Source organism: Rhincodon typus, chromosome 1, assembly GCF_021869965.1.
Source record: "Rhincodon typus isolate 14 chromosome 1, sRhiTyp1.1, whole genome shotgun sequence".
NCBI lineage: Eukaryota > Metazoa > Chordata > Chondrichthyes > Orectolobiformes > Rhincodontidae > Rhincodon > Rhincodon typus.
This window is the reverse complement of record NC_063332.1, coordinates 146,474,767-146,496,601: the sequence shown is the minus strand read 5'-3', so window position 1 is coordinate 146,496,601 and position 21,835 is coordinate 146,474,767.

Sequence of the window (21,835 nt, the reverse complement as noted above, 5' to 3'; positions counted from 1 at the left end):
TCCTCTGATGCTGCTTGGCCTGCTGTGTTCATCCAGCTCTACACCTTGTTATCTCAAGTAAGAGGTGATTTTGGTTTGTGGATAGAGTCAAACTCTAATGTTTGTTTGTTTTTTTTCATGTGCTACTGAATAGAACTGAACTGCTTTTAGTGACTTTGTATGTCTTTTTTTATGAACAAAGTATATTTTTGATATTAAAAGAAATGTTTGTGGTTCTCTCAGCAGACTATCAAAGTCATTTGGCAGAATGTTTCGCTGTCAGAATTTTCCAACAAGCAGCAAGATGAAGTTGGCCTGGTGGTGAAAAGGGCACTACCTGTGAGATTGTTCATATACACCTAGACTGTCTTTGCCATCATACATTGTCCTTGAAGTAGCCGCCAGTGTGAAGAGACTGTCACACATCTCCTGCTGGAGAATGCCAAAGCAAAGAAAGTCTGGAGAGATGCAATGGTATTTGTCGAGGTTCATGCCAAGTAGCTCCGTGATGCAGGACCCTGTGCTCTACAGTCTGTTCCCCAGCACGCACACTGAGACAAACATCAACTGCACCTGGAGGACCATCAACTCAGTGAAAGACGCTTTTCAGTCTGAACAAAACTTGTTGGTTTTCACTGCAAAGAGTTGACCCCGACTGAATGTTGCAGACAGGCACATTCCAAAGTCCAGGACTATGTGTTGAGGGACACACTAAAGCTTGGGGCAGCTGCTGCCAAGGTGTAGTGGGAAAAAACCACTGTCTAAGGTCTTTCTGCCGAAGTTAGTTGGGGACCCATTCAGTTATCAGACCCTCTCATTGCCTCAAATGTATATAAATATTATCTTAGATATATAAGAAATGCCTTGTGTTTTTTTGCAACCACAGGAAATACCAAATTCCAATGTCTGTTTGTTCTTCATGTGATTGATTGATTGATTGATTGACTCATGTACCGAAATACAGTGAAAAGTTTTGTTTGCGAGTGGTACAGGCAGATCACAGCAAGTAAAGGATGTACAGATCAAAAAGACTTAGAGGCATACAGGTTACATTGGAGCTTACATTACTTGATGCTAAGTTTAGAAGTATAGAACGGTTATAAGAAATGTTAGAATTAAATCTGTTGTAGGAGGTCACAAGGAGTCTGGTGTCGGTGCCATCTTGCACGTACAAAGACTGTACGGAACTCTTCAGTGACTGTGTATGCACATAAAGATTTTTTTTTATAAATAAAGCATATATTTGCAATAAGAAACATGTTTTAATACTTCCATACTGTCCTTTGAGCACAGCTGAAAAAGATATTTTCCTTAGTGCCTAGTTTCTAACGCCATGGTGAATACGAGTTGTAGATTTATTTGCATAAGTTAAGTAGGCTAACCATCAGAAGTAGATGCAGGGCCAAAGTTCACCACACTTGACTTTTGTGCTTTTCCTGTCACAGCACTTTGAGGTGAAGGAGACTGAAAGCAAATACTTGTTTGAAGAAAAACCACCACACGAAGAATGTCAACAAAAGTGATTTTTTGACCCTAATATTTAATCAGAAGGTGCATCTGTCTAGAACACCAGTTTTAACTCCTTCTACCGTGGCTGAATAAAGCAACAATTTACATTTTCCTTCACAATATTGATGGCTTTTTGACATAACATTTTGTTACCATGCCCTACTGAAATAAGATAATGCTGTTCTAAATATTCTGCAGGCATTATCTCTGCAATTCTTTCATAGTACCCTGGCAGAACTTCCAAAAAATGAGTTTAGATAGAAAGAGAAAGTTGTTATTTTCCTGTGTGGAAACTCTACCTTGCTCCCTCCCCAATCATATCACCTGCTCCCTCAGAATTTTGAAGTCAGTTTTTTTTTTAATCTGCACAAAACTGGGCACTTTGGTAGTCTGCAGACACCATCACTATTATATTAGGAAGAAATTTTCCAAGAAATAAAAATGCTTCCTGTGAATTCTTTTCCTCATCTCTGGGATAGCTGGCTTTGCAGTGAGACACTCCTTTTTGTAGCCTGAAAGAGGACAAGTGGAACTCATCTCAGGTGTTTGGGGAAATTTAAATGATAGTTGACAAGACCTGAACTTTGAGCAGCATAAACATGACTTTATATAGCTCATGCTCTTTTCATTTTCATGTGTAATTCAACATACCTATTTGTGGCTTGGAAATTTAAACCGAGCTCAGTATAAGTAGACCTACAAACCTTCATTGCTAATGATCCAGGACTGTCCAGGAATTATGCTTATCCTTGCAATAATCTGCTTTACATTCTGTTTTCTGGCTCAAGATCATTAGGAATTATTTTTTCTTCTTTGCCATTCCCCACTGACTATTTAATGATCTAAGATGTATGCATGCAAAATTTATTATTAGGTTGACGTCTCAGTGTAATAAAAGATGTTATCTAAAGGAATAAACTGCTCTGACAGACAGATATATCATTCTGATAGATGATATTTTACATGCCAGTTATGTAGTTAAAACAGCGAATATTGTAAATAAACACAAAAAAAGTCAATGAAATTTGTTTAATAAGAAACTGGAAGAGTTATTCACTTTTGGAGCACATCCTCTGTGCAGCTGTGTTTGTGTAGGCAGAGTTTAATAAACCTTTAATGTGGCCAAAAATCCAATGACGCTGCTCAGATGGCATCTTAGTATGGCAGGCTAGCAGTAACATCACTGGCTTCCTGAGCAGATGGCAACAGTTTTTGAGTTTCCAGGGTTGTTTATCATGTATCTCTGATCTCAGCTCCAATACCCGCACAGTCGGACAGTCCTCAGCCAAGTTATAAGGTGAAGCGATGTGCCTTAGAAAGGGAAAAGAAATGGATACGACCAGCTCTACAGTATGGACCAAACCTCATGTTATTGGCGTTGCTGGTGGTCACACACTAAGGATTACACATTCTAGACCACCTGGTTCCAAATAAATGAGGTCACCATGAAACACTTGGAAAGTGAGAAGAATGAGAGAAAAAAAAATAAACAAGAAGGCCAACATTCTTTTTGCTGGCGTGAATATACAAGCTTCAGCAATGCAAGCTGTTCAAATACAAGTTGATTAGAAGCCTAATTTCTGGAAGTGACTTTCAAGATTATCAAAAATCATTCAAAAATGGCACAATTAGACTGAGGTTCAAATCATCATTGAATTGTGAGTTTATTGCATATTTTTCTTTCAGGCTTTTCAATATCACAAAACTCCATCCAGCCAGCAAAAGAAAAGTATGTTTCCTGGATAAGCTTATTAATTCTGTCTAATCTTACTACGTGTGATGAGAATTCATTGTCTTGAGTAGCAATGAGGATAATTTCCAAATGAAAGCTACTTCTCAAAAAGTTCAGGATAATCTATAAGTGGGGCAGCATGGTGGCTCAGTGGTTAGCACTGGTGCCTCACAGCACTAGGGATCTGGGTTCAATTCCACCCTCAGGCAACTGTCTGTCTGGAGTTTGTGCATTCTGCCCCTGTCTGCATGTGTTTCTTCCAGTGCTTTGGTTTCCTCCCACAGTCCAAAGATGTGCAGTTTTGGCGGATTGGCCATGTTAAATTGTCCATAGTGTCCAGAGATGTGCAGGCAAGATGGATTAGCCATGAGAAGTGCAGGGTGAAAGGGACAGGTGTGTCTGGGTGGGATGCTGTTTGGAGAGACAGCTATGACTCAATGAGCCGTATGGCCTGCTTCCATGCCGAAGGGATTCTATGAAAATAAAACTGACTTGGATGACGTGTTCCTGTAAACAAAGGAAAAAAGCACCATTCACAAGCACATAGGGAGGTGTTTTCATTCCTTAACTCGAATTTCCACATCTATGAAACAGGATCAACAAGAATATTTGGAAAAATGTACATACCTTCATAATCTCCGGGATCTTTTGACTTTACAAAAATGACTCGTTGCCATCGAATTAATTTATTTTTCATTATTCTTTACATTGTATGATGAGATTCGAAAGCAGCTGACTGAAGGGTCTTTAGTAGCTATGTCCCTTAGTGATCTGTATTATTCTGATTTCATCATGCATGTGATTGAAGCAAAAACACAGGCATTGAAATTTCATAAGGTCTCTCACCATTACTCCAGCTGGACACTCAGCTAAAATAGTACTATGTCATTTCCCTAATAGGGTTGCAGAGTTCTGCAACCAGTTCTGCAACTGGAGTTAACTCCAGTTCTGGTTGGTGAAAAGCCAGGGATTTATGAGCCGCTAGTCTCTGATATACTCTCTTTTTGGAATCTCATCACTTTTATTAATATTTGTGAGTTATTAAATTTTTGTAACAAAATAAAGAGGTCATGTATTACATGTAAATTAAGAGGATCAATGGGCTGGAAATTTGAGGGATCTGGGAGTACAATATAAAAATCAACAACAGTTGTCACACTGGTCATTTGAATGAGAATAAAGTCAAACTAAGCATTAGAGTTAATTTCCAGAGAGATGAAATAAGAAAAAAGCAGGGAGTTTATTCTAAACCTGTTCCAAAAACTACTTTGACCACACTTGCGAATGTTGGAGCAAGCTCTTGTTGACTTGTCTGGCTCAACTCCCAAGGTCTTTCATGATCAATGTTAATCAGGTTTGCAGGATCAGTTCCAGTCAGAGATCCCATCCCCAAAATTAATACCACTGCTGCTAAGGGGAGACACTCGAAAAGGTGCAGGGAAGTATTAGGAGGTGGAAGAGCCCTGAAAAGGAAGGGAGAAGATTTTATTTTAGATAGCGGTCAGACCAGTTCATGGTCGTGGGCCTATTTGGAGGTCAAGACACACTCTACTCTTGACTTAGGAGACTAAGTGAGGTACAGCAAGAACTCATGACTGGCCACCAGGTGATTGGCTCATGACGGAACACTTAACAGGAAGGTCTGTAAAGTTGGACACTTTCTTTATTTCTTCATTTTCTTGCCTTTATATTCAATGTTTTGATTTATTTTGCTGTGTTTTAATTTGGCGCTGGACAGTGGCGACACTACACAACACTTCTCACTCTATTTTGTAACAAGATACACGTGAAATAAATGAATCAAATCTTTCAAATCACGAGTTGCCAATCTTCCATGGGACTGGCACTAGCATTTTCCAGGTGATCTTTATGGTTGGCAAGGACAGTGAAAATAAGCAAAAAAATGCAGCAATTTGTCAGGCCCCACTTCCTGAGCTGCCATTGTGCTGCAGTTTTTGCCTCCAGCAGTGTACATGAACCTGATACAGCAATGCTTATGTTAGCGCCTGCAACATAAGAATTAGATATGGGTATTGTGGTATTGAACGATTTGACAGATGCTTGATATAGCTCCTGCTATAGACATGTGTTACAATCACAGGAGCTTTCACATCTGGGTAATATTAACCATTGCATTACAAAGTGTCACCCATTTCCATTGGCTTGACATGCTTCAAGTGGCTGCAGACAAGATGGCATCTGAGATCTTTATGCACTCAGGTCACATGCTTTAATAGAATGATGACTGTATCTTAAACATTGTAATGGTGAGACATAACACAATATCTTTTGGCATTCATATACGAGAGTGGCCAAGAGTTGTCACCTATCAGCTGAGGAGAGGAAATCTGAGTTTGGATTGGTATTGTCACAATTTCATTTGATTTTGTGTGCAACAACAGAGGAAAATTCAGCTCTGAGTATTAGCAAGGGCACAGCTAAGTCCAATGTTCACACATCCATCCTTCCACCAGAAATCACTGAACAGCAATCAGGATTAAGATTTTCCTAAATAAAAACCGAAAGAACTGTCGATGCTGGAAATCAGAAACAAAAACAGAAATTGCTGGAAAAGCTCGACAAGTCTGACAGCATCTGTGCAGAGAAATCAGAGGTAATGTTTCGGGTCCAATGACCATGCTTCAGAACTGGGGAAGGTTCTGAGGACGCATCACTGGACCTAAAATGTTACCTCTGATTTCTCTCCACAGATGCTGCCAGACCTTCTGAGCTTTTCCAGCAATTTCTGTTTCTGTTTCAGATTTTTATTTAACTCAGGGGCTTCAAGCAATATGTAGTGCCCCTTATTGCAGATTGAAGAAATACAATGTATATTTGTGTCTTTGCAATGAAACAACTCATTGCTCTAATTAATTAAACCATCTCAGAGCTGAAAGTCATATGTACTAAACAAGGCAAGGCACAAGCCTGACTAGAATGAATTTTCTGTCCACTCATCACAGTTATATAAAGCCTCACTTACATTGTTTCATCTAATGATTCAGCCAAGAATTGCAGTTGAAGTCAAATGAGGGAGGTTGAATTTGTGGTTTGGTTTAAAAATCAATGCTCAATATCCTGGTCTAGAGGCTAAAAACAACCCATGTTAACTCTACTTTATCATAAAAATAATCTTTGGAAGAATTCCTTATAAACCTTTCATATTGTCAGAGCTAAAAATTGTTTCGATCCATTTTTGGGCACCAGTAATCATGGATTGTGACCTGCCCACATCCATTGACGGTGAGACAGTCTGCAAGAAATCCTGATGCCTTCTGCCTCATTGAAAAGACGGTGTCATTTGTCTGAGGAGAACCTGTGGTCCTTACTGCCTCAATGCTCCATATAGGACCATGCAGCAAATGTGGATGTCATGTGATGAGCTAATATGTCTCTTTTTTAAACGGGAGTGTCACTCAGTGAAAAGAGCTGCTGGTGACTATCTGCATTGACATGGGTTGCATGTAGGAACTTCATAAATGCAGCTTCAGGGCAGAGAGCGTGCTGCCAGGTTCAAGAATGCAACAATGAAGACCTTGCTGATGAATATGGAGGGGGAGTTGGGGGGGCATGTTTTGGTGAGGAACCAGAAGGCTTTCCAGAAGCTCACTCGAATGAGAATGGGAGTAGGAATCCCAAGGTCCTATCTGAAATGTCACAAGAAAGTTTAATGTTCTCACACTGGTGATCAGTGTCATCTTCATACCTCATATGCCTGCACCATTGGTTTCTCATGTTGTTCAACGCACCATCCCCCACAAAACCCACCCAGTGTAGCACTCTGTAGCACTCAGGACATGCACCTAACATCCAAATATTCTATCATGACTTTGCACACCAGTCCCCCTCCACTGACACCCTCATCCGCTTAGCCGAACTCGTCCTCACACTCAACAACTTCTCTTTCAATTCCTCCCACTTCCTACAGACAAAGGGGGTAGCCATGGGTACCCGCATGGGCCCAAGCTACGCCTGCCTCTTTGTAGGTTACGTGGAACAATCCCTCTTCCGTACCTACACCGGCCCTAAACCCCACCTCTTCCTCCGTTACATTGATGACTGTATCGGTGCCGCCTCGTGCTCCCACGAGGAGCTCGAACAGTTCATACACTTCACTAACACCTTCCACCCCAACCTTAAATTTACCTGGACCATCTCTAACACCTCTCTCCCCTTCCTGGACCTCTCTGTCTCCATATCGGGCAACCACCTCGAAACCGATATTCATTTCAAGCCCACCGACTCCCACAGCTACCTAGAATACTCCTCCTCCCACCCACCTTCCTGCAAAAATGCAATCCCCTATTCCCAAATCCTTCGCCTCCGCCGCATCTGCTCCCAGGATGAGGCATTCCACTCCCGTACATCTCAGTTGTCCTCGTTTTTCAAGGACCGTAACTTCCCCTCCTCGGTGGTCGAGAACGCCCTCAACCGTGTCTCCCACATCTCCCGCACCTCATCCCTCACACCCCGTCCACGCAATAAAAACCAAAAAAGAATCCCCCTCGTCCTCACGTACCACCCCACCAACCTCCGGATCCAACGCATCATCTTCCGACACTTCCGCCATCTGCAATCCGACCCCACCACCAAAGACATCTTTCCCTCCCCACCTTTATCTGCTTTCCGGAGGGACAACTCTCTCCGTGACTCCCTTGTCCGCTCCACACTCCCCTCCAGCTCCACCACACCCGGCACTTTTCCCTGCAACCGCAGGAAGTGCTACACCTGCCCCCATACCTCCTCCCTCACCCCCATCCCAGGCCCCAAGAAGACTTTCCACATCAAGCAGATGTTCACCTGCACATCTGCCAATGTGGTATACTGCATCCGCTGTACCCGGTGTGGCTTCCTCTACATCGGGGAAACCAAGCGGAGACTCGGGGACCGCTTTGCAGAACACCTACGCTTGGTTCGCAACAAACAACTGCACCTCCCAGTCGCGAACCATTTCAACTCCCCCTCCCATTCCTCAGACGACATGTCCATCCTGGGCCTCCTGCAGTGCCACAACGATGCCACCCGAAGGTTGCAGGAACAGCAACTCATATTCCGCTTGGGAACCCTGCAGCCCAATGGTATCAATGTGGATTTCACAAGTTTCAAAATCTCCCCTCCCCCCACCGCATCCCAAAACCAGTCCAACTCGTCCCTGCCTCCCTAACCTGTTCTTCCTCCCACCTATCCCCTCCTCCCACCCCAAGCCGCACCTCCATCTCCTACCGACCAACCTCATCCCGCCCCCTTGACCTGTCCGTCCTCCCTGGACTGACCTATCCCCTTCCTAACTCCCTACCTACACTCACCTTTCCTGGCCCCATCCCCGCCTCTTCGACCTGTTTGTTTCCTCTCCACCTATCCTCTCCTCTATCCCTCTTCTATCCGCCTCCCACTCTCTCCCTATTTATTTCAAAACCCCCTTCCCCTCCCCCTTTTCTGATGAAGGGTCTAGGCCCGAAACGTCAACCTCTCTGCTCCTATGATGCTGCTTGGCCTGCTGTGTTCATCCAGCCCTGCACCTTGTTGTCTCATATCCAGTTATGCTGCTTCTACATGTTTCCAGCTAGTCAGGGTACAAAGCTTTGCACACAGTGCAACAGAACCACTGGTATTCTGTCCTGTCTCTCTGACAGGACCATAGTGCATATTTTATAAGGAAGCAGAGCAGAACTGATGAGGGACAAGGGTACCAGCATCTCCTGAACCCTACAGAGGAGATAGCCCTCCATATAATGCGGCTGGTGGTGTCAGACCATGTGGTATCTGCCAAAATTAAGAATATTCATCATGATGATATAATTGTGCCTCTAGGCCAATCTCAACCCCAAGCTTCCCCCTATCCTGTTATCTAGCATGATGTGCAATTTGCTGATCCATTGCTTCCACACTGACAACCTTCCTACATTTCAACCTTCCACTTCTAACTTTATGATCCCAGATACCCAAGGGCTGCTGCTGGATCAGCCACAGTAGTCCCAGGAGGATGGGACAGCTACAGCACAGCACTGAAGAAGAAGCATTATCAATTGACCTGTCACTCATGGCCATTTCCACAGATACTGGCAGTACATATAGTTCACAGGTTAGTAAAGAATTGAGGCTTGCAACTAGTGAATCACAGAGCATCAGTGGACTCCAACTAGACCAAGGGTAAGGATGGGTCATGCAACAGCTTCCAGTGTGTCAAGTCACAGCTGAAATATGCTACAGGGGCCTGAGGTGACAAATTTGATGAAGTAGCATACAGGATGACGCTGACTTTCACGCACACTGAGATGTTGTTTTCACTGGCTGGTCTACTGCTGCTGGATAGCCTCCTGTTACTATCGAGGCACATGAAGGAGTCTACCTTCAAATTGACAAAGAGCGTTATGTACAGCTTGCCCTGCCCCAGCCTTTAGCTCAACTCCCAGACAAAAAGGGATTAACAGCACACTGCTTCCCATAAACCTGTTGCATCTTTTGTATGTGCAGGTCACCTACTCCTGTGACCTCTCTGTGAAGAGCTCACAAGGTACTAAACACAGCATTCCCAAAGACACTTTGGCACAGTAAAGTGCAGTCTAACTCACCTTTACTTCAAGTTGGGTACCTGACCCTTTGTATGATTCTAGTAGGAGTTCTCACTTATTGAAGTATACATGGAAATAGGAACAAAAACAAAGTTGCTGGAAAAGCTCATCAGGTCTGGCAGCATTTGTGAAGGAAAAACAGAGTTAACGTTTCAGTTCTGGTCCCTTCCTCCAAACTGAGGAAGGGTCACTGATCCTGAAACGTTACCTCTGTTTTCTCCTTCACAGATGCTGCCGGACCTGCTGAGGTTTTCCAGCAACTTTGTTTTTGTTCCTGATTCACAGCATCCGCAGTTCTTTCAGTTTTATCATACATGGAAATACATTGATGGATCGGTGGGTTTCAACATTGTCAATTTCATGTCAATTGGTCATTAATGTTGTTGACACCATGAGCTAATCAATTGGTGGATGCACACAATGACCATACAAGTCCCCTTCTCAGGATGGGTCACCAGGCAGACTGCATTGGAAGCAGGATTCCAGACCACTGGTTCCACAGGCACTGCAGATCCAGATTTCACACTCTCGATGCCAACTTATGGGGCACTGAACTACCACCAGAAACCAATCTGCAATTACCACCTAAGTTGCTTTCAAGCTGCCAGGAAACAAACTGTTTGCTCTTTCTGAAGTTCTTTGTGTTGGTGGTTTCTCATTTTTGCAAAAATGTGGTTGGTTTCCCCATCCAGATATGAGGCTGACAGCCTCATGTAACCCTACTGGCTGTATTTTGATTTCTTCACTGTCACTGCATTTTTGTCATTATGGTAGCTTTCACATTTTATTTAAAAGCAGAACTTTGACCACAATTAGGTCTTAATTATATCCTGTTCTTCTTACCACATCCGTTCGGATTCTCACTGTGGGGATTTTGCAAACAGATGACTCTTTATTTGGAGCCAGGTTTCAAACAGGCACAGATCCAGGAGTCTTGAGTAAGCACAAGTATTGTCAATGTACAATTGGAAAATGGCTGATCTCCATCACTGCGAAAAACATCACTGCAAAAAAATTGGAGAAGGCTGCAACCTGTTCCTATCCCAAGCTTTCATGGTAGCTATGGTTACTTCCCACATATGTTCAAGAGGTAATTAAATCCAAATTGACCGTAGGGCATAGCCTCTTCAAACTGTCTTCTCAGCTTGGGATCCAACTGTTCCCTTGCAAGACTTGCATGTTTTTAAAATAAGTTATTACATAAAGTGAAGCATATGCCACCTTCATTTAGTTTGGAATAGTTTAGTCACAGAAAACGTTATTGTTCACATCCTCTGAGTTCCTTTCAACATATACATGATATGTGGTCATATGGTTCTGCACTTAAATATTATTGGGGAGTGTTTCCACAGCACACAAATTGTTTGAGGTGAGTGTGGAGGAGATGGAGGTGAGATGTTGAAAGATAAAGTTGCATTAAAGAAATCAGGAGTGATCTTTGCATTTCAGGATGACAGTGAAATAGTGAGCATTTTTAGCAGATGACAGTAGGATCTTACAGTGTTTTAAGTGGTTCAGCCAGATCTGGTCCGGTGAATGGGTAAACAGATATCCTTTAAATTCAACAGCCCTTTGGCTAATGCAGGCAGAATCAATGGTCATTTCAGGGGAATGGCTGAGGTGAATATTCTGGATGAGCGGTGGAGGTTTATTGGAGTAAATCGGTAGCCGCAGGAATATTGTGACAGAGAGCAAAAGGAGGGTGAGTTGGTATTTTCAAAGTGCTCTTTTAAGTGAATTTGGGGATAGTCTACTTTTCCCCAAGGGAGGATACAGAAAGAGGATGGGTGGGTGTGGAGGAAGACTTATGTTGTGAGTGATAAAAGAAAGTGTTCAGAGATGGTCACATTTGTGATTGATGTGATTGGTCAGCATTTGATTTGAACTGTACAAATCTAAAGCACAAAATGGAGTAGGCACAGACATGTTAAGTTAATCAACTTCAGTTGGAGGTGTTGTTGTTATTAGGGGTAACCTAACAGAGGTCTTAAAAATCATGAAAGTTTTTTTTAAGAGTGAATACAGACAGAATTTCCACTTGTGCTGAGGAGATACATTGAATTTATCAATTTGTGATAGTCCCCAAAAATCTGATAGGGAATTCAAAAGAAACTTTTTTCAAAGTGGTAAGAATGTGATACTTTCAGGCCATAGAGTGTAGTTCAAGCACATGGTAAAGAAACATTTAAGTTGGACAGGTATTGGATAGAGAAAGGAATAGATGGTTGCAGTGGTAAATTCAGATGAGGAGAAAAACAAGAGGCTTGAGGGAAGTCTGACTGGCTGGAATGAATCGTTTGTTTCTATGCCTATGCTCTATGAAATCTCAGGTAAATTTTACTCTCTTTTCTGTCCAGTCAGCCATGCAGTGAACAATAACTGACAGCAAGAATTGATCCACCAAAAGCAGAAGAGCTCATTGTTGCTATCAATGTTGTTTACTGACAGCTCCTAGAGATGACAGCAGTTATTACTGAGAAATCTTAACTTAGTCCAATCCTGCAGGGTCACCTGCAGCCACATCTGAATGTGTGTAAAAACCGAAAGAACTGCGGACGCTGTTAATCAGGAACAAAAACAAAGTTGCTGGAAAAGCTCAGCAGGTCTGGCAGCATCTATGAAGGAAAAAACAGAGTTAACGTTTCAGTGACCCTTCCTCAGAACAGAGTGAATCTGAATCTGTCTAGCTCAACAATGAAGAAAAAAATCTGTCAATTTCAAAATGAATTTGTCCTTTGACACTGCATGGAACTAAATTTACAGCATTAAAGCCATTATGTTTGTTGAAACGAGGGCAGTCTTAACAGTCGTGATTCACTGAATATAGGCTTCAGTAAGATCGATGACTCAAGTGAATGTATCGAGGTTGAATATAATTGGAGATCCCGATTGGTTAATATAGACTTTCCCATGTCCAAAATGCTCCAAGCAGTGAAGATAAATGGGAATTTCTAAACCAAGACTCTCACATACTGCAGTATAAGAAGCAGGCAGGTCACCTTCTGGAATTTCAACACTGGGTATAAAATGTAAACTTCATTATTGACAGACTGATTGCTAACATATTAATCCCAAAACATTGGACAACTGAAATGGTTGCTTCGATGGTGTTGATCTTGTACCAGTCACAATGGCATTTTAGAGCCCAAGTACGAAATTCTTCCAAGTCGGTGTGTTTTGAAAGGGCCACATAAAAATTGACATATACATTCGTAATTAGTGTAAATAAAAATAACTCTGAGTCACTCATATCTTTTGGTGAGAGATGATAGTGAGAACTAATATTCTAGCATTACTGCAATGGTAACAAATTCTGAAATAATCTTATGAAGGCTGTAGCTCATGCATTTTCTGTTTAGATTGTGAAATTACAAATAAAATGTTCTCAAAATAATAAAACTACATATCATTTAACACCCCTGTTTATTGCAGATGTGTTCGAACTTGAAGCACATCTGCTCTGCACTGTGGTTCATCACATTCTGGATTTTGCTCTGTTTAATTTCTGGGGGAGATTGTCGGGGCATAGTATGACAACAGAGAAGTACTGTCTATGTACAAGTTTGTACATCTGCTGATGTTTGCACATCTTCAGTCACTACTTTTGCCCTGATTGGGAAAGGTTTGCAATTTTTCAAACCCGTAGTTTGAGGACCACATTTGCTGAAGAGAAAAACCAATCGGCAGCCTCCATAAATTCTCTTTTTACATTTTTCTGCTATTGGAGCACAAAGTACCTCTGAGTTGACATTCCTTTATGTATGAAAATGGACATGAAATCTTTCTCATGTCTGGTGGTGCTTTACTCTCACCTCTTAACTCGGATTTAAACTCGGATTTAAACTCAACCTCCACCAGTGTGCTGAAACCTTTCTCTCTCAGGGTAATCTCTGTCAACGTGAAGTGTGAAAATCCATCCTATGTTGATGATTTAACTCAACTTAGTGTGGTAAATTAGAGGGAGCAGCAAGGTACAAAAATGAAGGACTCACAGCACGACATAACTTAGCCCATTGCTGCTGTGCTGGCTCGTTAAAAAACCCATGCATTTTGTCCCAGGTCCTTGCACTTTCCCTGTAGTATTTACTGTGTGTTTGCCATCTGGTTGCATTATAACCTGCATGTAAATACACTCAAAGCAAAGCTAAAAGCTCAGCAAGTACAGTTGGCTTTGTAGAACACACTGAAATCACTAAGGTAACAGCTGGCTGAATCTCAGATTTATCCATTCTCCTACAATTATGCTTGGGGGACCGCCTTCATTTTATACTTCCTCCAGTCCTTAAGTTTCTCGTGGACAGCCAGTCTACTGTACATATGCGATTTACCTCAGGCAATCCCAGAGGAACAAACTATGGAGAAAGAATGAGGATCATCCCTGCTTATAGGCCCCTTGAAGTAGTGCAGTGGGACGTAGCAGCTTTGTGAGATTTCCAGAATCTTCCTGTGCTGTTTTTAAAAAAAAAAGCAATACCGACAAAATCCTGAAGTCCTATCACAGGAATGAAAATCCTGATCATTGTTAAGGTCACAGCTTGCAGATTTGTTGGTCCCACAACAGCTGTTTAAAGTGGTGTGCAAAAAATACACTGAGGATATTGAAAAAGACTGAGTGTTCTGGTGTTTTATTTACTGTAATCATGGGTAGAATTAATAGTTGATAGTTTATAAAAAATGGCAAGGGGCTTAATCTTACTTTATTTTGGTAAGTCTGTATTGCTTTGAGTTTTTTAGAGGATTTTTTTTGCTGTGAGGCCTAATTAGTTTTCTCATTGTATCTTACCAAACTACCTTCCCAACCATCATATGCAAATAAAGTGCCATCTTACCATTCCCTGTTCCCAGAACAACTGACCCATCATATTTGCACTGGCTGTCTGAGCACTTTTACTTAGTGCCAATCTCCTGCCTTTTCCCCATAATCCTGCACTTTTTTTCTACTTAAATAATCATTCAATACCCTCTTGAGTGCCTCAATTGAACCTGTCTTCACCACACTTTCATGCAGTGCATTCCAAACCCAAACCACTCGCAGTGTGAAAAAGATTTTTTTGAATCTTAAATTGCCCCTCAGCAATTGCCTTTCCAAGGAAAAAGTCCCAACTTCTCCTATCTGTCCTCAAAGCAAAATTTTCTCATCTCTGGAATTATCTTTGTACACACCCATTGTGTACTCTCTCCAGTGCATTCATATCCTTTCCAAAGCATGGTGCCAGAATGGTACACAATAAACTAAGGCTAACTAGTAACTGATACATGGTCAGCAGACACTGCCTGCTGTTGTACTCTATGCTCCTACCTAGGAAGTCTGGCATACAGTCTACTTTTTTTATAACAGCTCTTTCTACACATCCTGTCACTTTAATGACTTATGCACCAGCCTCTCTTTGCTACTGCACACCCTGTACAATACCACCCATTATTTTATACTTTTTAAAATGTTCTTTACACCAAGATGCATTACCTCACATTTTTCACATTGAATCTTATCTGTCATCTATCTGCCCACTCTGCCAATATGTCAACCTATGTTTCAATTTCTATACATTTTTCCTCACTGTTTGCAGTTCTTTCAAGTTTTTTGTCATCTGCAAACTTTGAAAATGTCCTCTGTACACCCAGGTCTTGATCATGTATATGTTAGGAAAAGCAAGGCTACCAATAATAAACCCTGCAAACTCTACTACAAACCTTCATCCAGTCTGAAAAATACCCTTTACCATTATTGTTTCCTATTTCTCAGCCAATTTTGAATCCATGTTGCCACTGTCTTTTTTATTCCATGTCCTGTAACTTTCCTCTCAGATCTGTTGTGCAGTACTGTGTCAAATGCCCTTTGGATAATGCTATATCCTTCTTGTAATCTGGAGAGCTGAAATCCTTACACCACTCTAAGTGTGGTCTAACCAAGGTCCCTACTGCAATTTTTTTCAAATCTATCTTGAGTTTAAGATCTTGGGACAAGGCAGTTAGAAATATAGCTGCTAATGTTGGGGTTTAAAGAAAGGTAAAATCAAGAATTTAAAGTCAAAAATGGAGAGTTCACTGGATGAAAAGGTTATAAGAATAGAAAACAGATCATCTTTTCACCTCCCAACTTGTCTAACCCAATGTTCTCCAGAGCACCCTCCCATCTTACAACCTTCATTAAATAAAACTCTTCCAAGCTGCAGTTCTTCATATTCTGTCGCACATGAAAATTGCCTCGACCAATATTCTAAGATCACATACCTATATTAGCTTCTGTTCTCTTAACACTACAGTTTGAAAATTCTCATCCTTAATAACGATAACTGGAAGTGGTGCTGGAATTAAACAATCTCTGTAATGGAGTGAATATGTTAAGCAGAGGAGTGAAGCCAAGCAAAGGGATTTGTACGTGAGTTTGAGAGTTTTAAAATCACGGTAGAGTGCAGGAGCTACTGTAAATCAATAGGTACATGTTAAAAAGTTAGCAGAATTTAGATTGGGACACAATGTGGAGTTGGGTGAATAGAATACTATGCACGGTGTATGTTAGCAGACTGTTCATGGCAGATTTGGCATAGGCATGTTTGGAGCTAACAAGTCATGAATGAGGGTTTCAGCAGCATTCATGAGGTGGTGATTGTGCTGTAATGTGATACATACAAAATTTAACACACAGGTGTAACATCTGTAAGACAGAACCATGAGAAAAGAGAGGTTGTAGACTTTACACAAGAGAACTGCATATGACAACATATCAAGTGCAGGTGTAAATAAAGGAATGTTGCAGTACATAAGTAGTTGAACAACATTACTTAATAATAAGCAGCAAGCAGCCTCAGGAACCATAAACCTACAGACAACTGCAGACTGAGATAATCCGAACCAATATCTTAATGAGCAAGTAGCCAGACTACCTTTAAGGACAAAGTGAAACATGGTCAAATTTGGGGGAAATAAATGCTCCAAGATTAGACTGTGAAGCTAAAACAGGTTCTAAAATAATGCCCAAATTGCAAAGTGCAAAATAGTGTTGAACTTAATTGAAGCAGGTTAATATATCAAGACAAATTTCCAGATTGTCTTGACCTTGTGAGATTTGGACTTTGGGGGAGGGGAGCAGGAGATAGGAGTAATGCTGATAACAGTAGTAATGCTAATAATGATTGAAATGATTGCAAAAGCTACAAAAGTATGTAGAAGAAAATAACCGGAGTAATATAGGCCACAAGGGGAGAGAAACTTGGGAGATGCAATGTAATATAAAGAGATTCATGTAAAACATGATAATGCAACTGATCACATAGTTCTGACATTGGCAAGAGAGAAGATTCAAATCTAAATGAGCATGTCAAAAGAGAGGTCTTAGTCGCTGTGTGAGAGGTCTGCAGCTGAGAACCTACTGTGTATCAATATAAATGAAGGAATCTTATTGTATACAAGGAGCTGAAGAGCCTTCTTAGGCACAAGCAGTATGCATCTTCTGGGTCAGTGCAGGCACCCTCATCTCAGAGATACACAAGGCTGGTATTTCAATGCGCTAGTGGCAGTATTGGTTTAAAACACAAGATAAAGCTGTGGAGTTTGTTACAGAGTTGGAATTAAGCTGCCTTTATGATGAAGTGATTCTTTCAATAGCTTTCTCTAAAGTTACTTTTATGAATATATGAACTAGGCACAGGACTAGGCCATTTGGCCCTTTCAGCCTGCTCTGCCATTCAATAAGGTCATGGTTGATGTCTTAGCATTCTGAATTCCACAATCTCATCTATCCCCGGTAGTCTTTGATACCTTACCTAACAAGAATCTATCTACTTCTGCCTTCAAAATATTCAATGGCCTTGCTTCCACCATCTTCTTACACAGAGAATTCCAAAGTCACACAACTCTCTAAGAGAAAAAAAATCCTTAACTCTGTCGTAAAAGAGTAATCCTAGTTTTAAAACAGAGGGTCCTGGTTCTGGACTCACCTACAAGATGAAATATCATTTTCCATGTCCACACTATTGAGATCTGTCAGGATTTTATAAACCTCAATCATATCAGACCTTGGTCTTCGCTGCTGCAGTGAGAACATGACCAGTCTGTCCAATCTTTTCACATAAAACAATCCGCTCAGTCCTGTTATCAATCTAATAAACTTCCTCTGAACCACCTTTCTTAATGTATACTGCACCTACATGCTAAATTTCATGACTTATGCATGGGAACACCTACATCCCTATGCAACTCAGAATTTTATAGTCGTTCACCTTTTATTTATTAACCCTATTTTTATTTATTCTTTCTGTCAAAGAGAACAACTTCACATTTGCCCACATTATACACCATCTGCTAGATTCTTGCCCATTCACTTAACCCACCTATATCAGTCTATCTTGTGTCATCTGCAAATTTACCCATCTCAGCTTATATATTTGCCTTAAGTTTGCTTTCCTTAACATCTTTAGTTAGCCATGGATGGTGAGTTAGACTTTTTGTTTATAGAAATCTTCATAATCTAAGTATCCTGAATTATCCTTTTAAATATTTGTCATTGCTTATATCTGCTAGACTAATAACCAAGTCCACTTCAGCTACCTTTGTTTTCATGCCCATACTGTTACACTTTTTTATGTTTAAAATACTAGTCCAAGACCCAATGTTCTTCCTCTGAAACTGGATGTAAAATTTAATCAAATTATTAAACCAGTAACCTGGAAGTAGTTTTCCTGTGAGATCATTCATTAATCGAGTTACATTACATGATACTAAGTCTAGTATAGACATTCTTTGATTAGTTCAAGAACATACTGCTCTAAAAAAGCATTTGATGAACTCCTCATCAAGCATACTATTGTCAATCTGAATTTTTTCTATTTATATGTAGATTAAAATCACCTATGATTTAAAGTTGTCCCTGTATCACAATTGCTCAATATTTCTTCACATTATACAATTCCCTACATTGTGCTGGTGTTCAGAGACCTATTAGATCAGTGTCAAAAGTGACTTTCTCCCCTGTGATTTCTCAATTCTAACCAATCAGATTCTACATTCTAATCTCCTGAAACAAGGTCACCTCTAACAATTACAATAGCTTAAATAAATTCTCAGGTCTCCCCAGTTCTGTAGCACCTGTCTAAAATAATTCTCTGGTCCTTTCATTGTTCCTTGCAACTGTGTAAGTGGAAATAGTTAGCATTGTTAACAAACTTCAAGATATCTGCCTCAAGATAACCTAATCTTTGTGGTATATATTACGTAAACTAACATATAGGGAAATATTCAGATCGTGCCATTGGTGTTTGGCCTCAGAAACCATGACATAATGGCAGCAAATTTACAAATAAAAGCCAAAGATGGCAGTAAGTTGATGGTAGTGAGCCAGTACTAAAGACTAAAAAGGTGATAGCATCAGTCACTGTGTTTTTTCTCAGTCATTCCATGTCAACAGCTTGACTTCTGAACTGAAGATATAACTACAACCCAAAAGTAACATTTGTTCCAAAGCACACTTACCTCAACAGAGAAGAAAAAAATTGTGAATACCCTCTCTCTCTTGAAAAAGTCACAGCCGATTCATTTTAAAGGATGGCAGTTTAAAAGAATTCTAGGAGGGCTCTTTTGTAGCACAGTTGTAGTGTCCCTAGTCATGGAGCAAGGAGCCCGGGTTCAAGTCCCACCTGTTCCAGAAGTGTGCAATATCATCGCTAAACAGAATGTTTTGAAAAATAGGTTAAACTAAAAAAAATCTCTGAACAGGTTGATTTGGAAAAATAGTTAAAAGAGTTCTTGGTAACAGAGTGTGGAGCTGGAGGAACACAGCAGGCCAGTACAGCATCAGAGGAGCAGGGAAGCTGACGTTTCGGGTTGGGACCCTTCTTCAGAAATGGGGGAGGGGAAGAGGGAAGGGGGCTCTGAAATAAATAGACAGCGGAGGGGTGGGGCTGGGGAAGGTAAGTGGCATGGTGATAGGTGAGTGCAGACAGGCAGTGGTGGGATTCGTCAGTGAGGTGGGAGGAGCGGATAGGTGGGAGAGAAGATGGACAGGTCAAGGAGGCAGGGATGAGAGGAGCTGGGAAGGAAGGTGTGATGGTGGTGGATGAGTGCAGGTAGGCAGTGGTGGGATTCGTCAGTGAGGTGGGAGGAGTGGAGAAGTGGGAGAGAAGACAGACAGGTCAAGGAGGCGGGTACAAGAGGGTGGGTCGGTCATGGGATGAGGCCGGGGGTGGGGAGATTTTGAAGCTAGTAAAGCCCACATTGAGACCATTGGGTTGTAGGCTCCCAAGGCGGAATATGAGGTGCTGCTCCTTCAGTTTCCGAGTAACGTTGTTGTGACACTGGAGGATGCCCAGGATGGACATGTCGTCCAGGGTGTGGGAGGGAGAGTTGAAGTGGTTCTCGACTGGAAGGTTTTGTCATTTGTCACGAACAGAGCACAGATGCTCGACAAAGTGGTCTCCCAGCCTCCGTCAATGTAGAGGAGGCCACATCGGGAACAGCGGATGCAGTAGACCACATTAGCAGATTGCAGGTGAACATCTGTCTGATGTGAAAGGTTTTTTTGGGTCCTTGGATGGAGGTGAGGGAGGAGGTGTAGGGGCAGGTGTAGCACTTCCTGCGGTTGCAGGGAAAGGTGGGGCCAATGGAGAGTGTGGAGCGGATGAGGGAGTCGCAGAGAGAGCGGTCCCTACGGAAGGCAGATAGGGGTGGGGAGGGAAATATATCCTTCGATTGCAGGTGGTGGAAGTGGCAGAGAATGATACGTTGAATCCTGAGGTTAGTGGGGTGATACGTGAGGACAAGGGGGATTCTGTCTTTGTTTTTGTTGCGGGGAAGGGGTGTGAGGGCAGAGGTGTGGGAAACACAAGAGATACAGTCGAGAGCATTTTCGACCACTGAAGGGGGGAAGGTTGCAGTCATTGAAATAAGAGGACATCTGGAATGTTCGGGAGTGGAACGCCCCATCTTGGGAGCAGATGTGGTGGAGGCAGAGGAATTGGAAGTAGGGAATCATGTTCTTGCAGGAAGGTGGGTGAGAGAAGGTGTAGTCTAGGTAGCTGTGGGAGTCAGTGGGCTTGAAATAGATATTAGTTTCGAGGTGGTCACCAGAGATGGATACTGAGAGGTCCAGGATGGAGGGAGAGGTTTCAGAGATGGTCCAGGTGAATTTGAGGTTGGGGTGAAATGTGTTAGTAAAGTTGATGAACTGTTCAAACTCCTCATGGAAGTATGAGGCGGCGCTGGTACAGTCATCAATGTAACGGAGGAAAAGGTGGAGGATGGGGCCAGTGAATCTGTGGAAGAGGGACTGTTCCACGTATCCTTCAAAGAGGCAGGCATAGCTTGGGCCCATGTGGGTCCCCATGGCCACCCCCTTAGTCTGTAGGAAGTGGGAGGAGTTGAAGGAGAAGTCGTTAAGGGTAAGGACGAGTTCGGTTAAAAGAGTTCTTATGGCACAGTGATAGTGCCCCTACCTTTGGACCAGGAGGCCCTGGTTAAGTCCCATATTCTCCAGAGATATGTGATAACATCTCTGAACAGGTTGATCTAAAACTATCTAAAAGGTGCTGAAGGATACTTCCAATCTATCAAAGTACTCTTTGAACAAACTACAGAAATAACTCTGAAATGACCAATTCCTATATTAATAAAGCAGCACCTTTATGAGCCCTTAGCTGATTCCACCATCTTGCATCTCAGAAATGGCGCAGAAATGAAAGAAAGGCAAGTGTAACAGCAGCACTTGATTTTTTTTTACATGACTGCTTTCAATACATGTAAATCAGTAACTTTTATTTCAGTAAGATCAAGAAATTCAAAAAGAGAAGCCAACAACAAATGAAAAACAGAAAAAGCACTGCGCAGCAATACAGGTTTTTATTCTGTCACTTTTAAAGAACTCAAAGAGTATAATCGAGATGGAAAGCAAAACATTTCAGCATGTTTTTGTGCTCTATTGGCATTTTGTCAGAACCCCTGTTATTAAAGAAGCCGTCAGTCTTTACTTCCTTAATCAACGAGTAGCAAATAAAGAAAGACAGACAGTCAAATTCATTCAGAGATAGTAGGAACTGCAGATGCTGGAGAATCC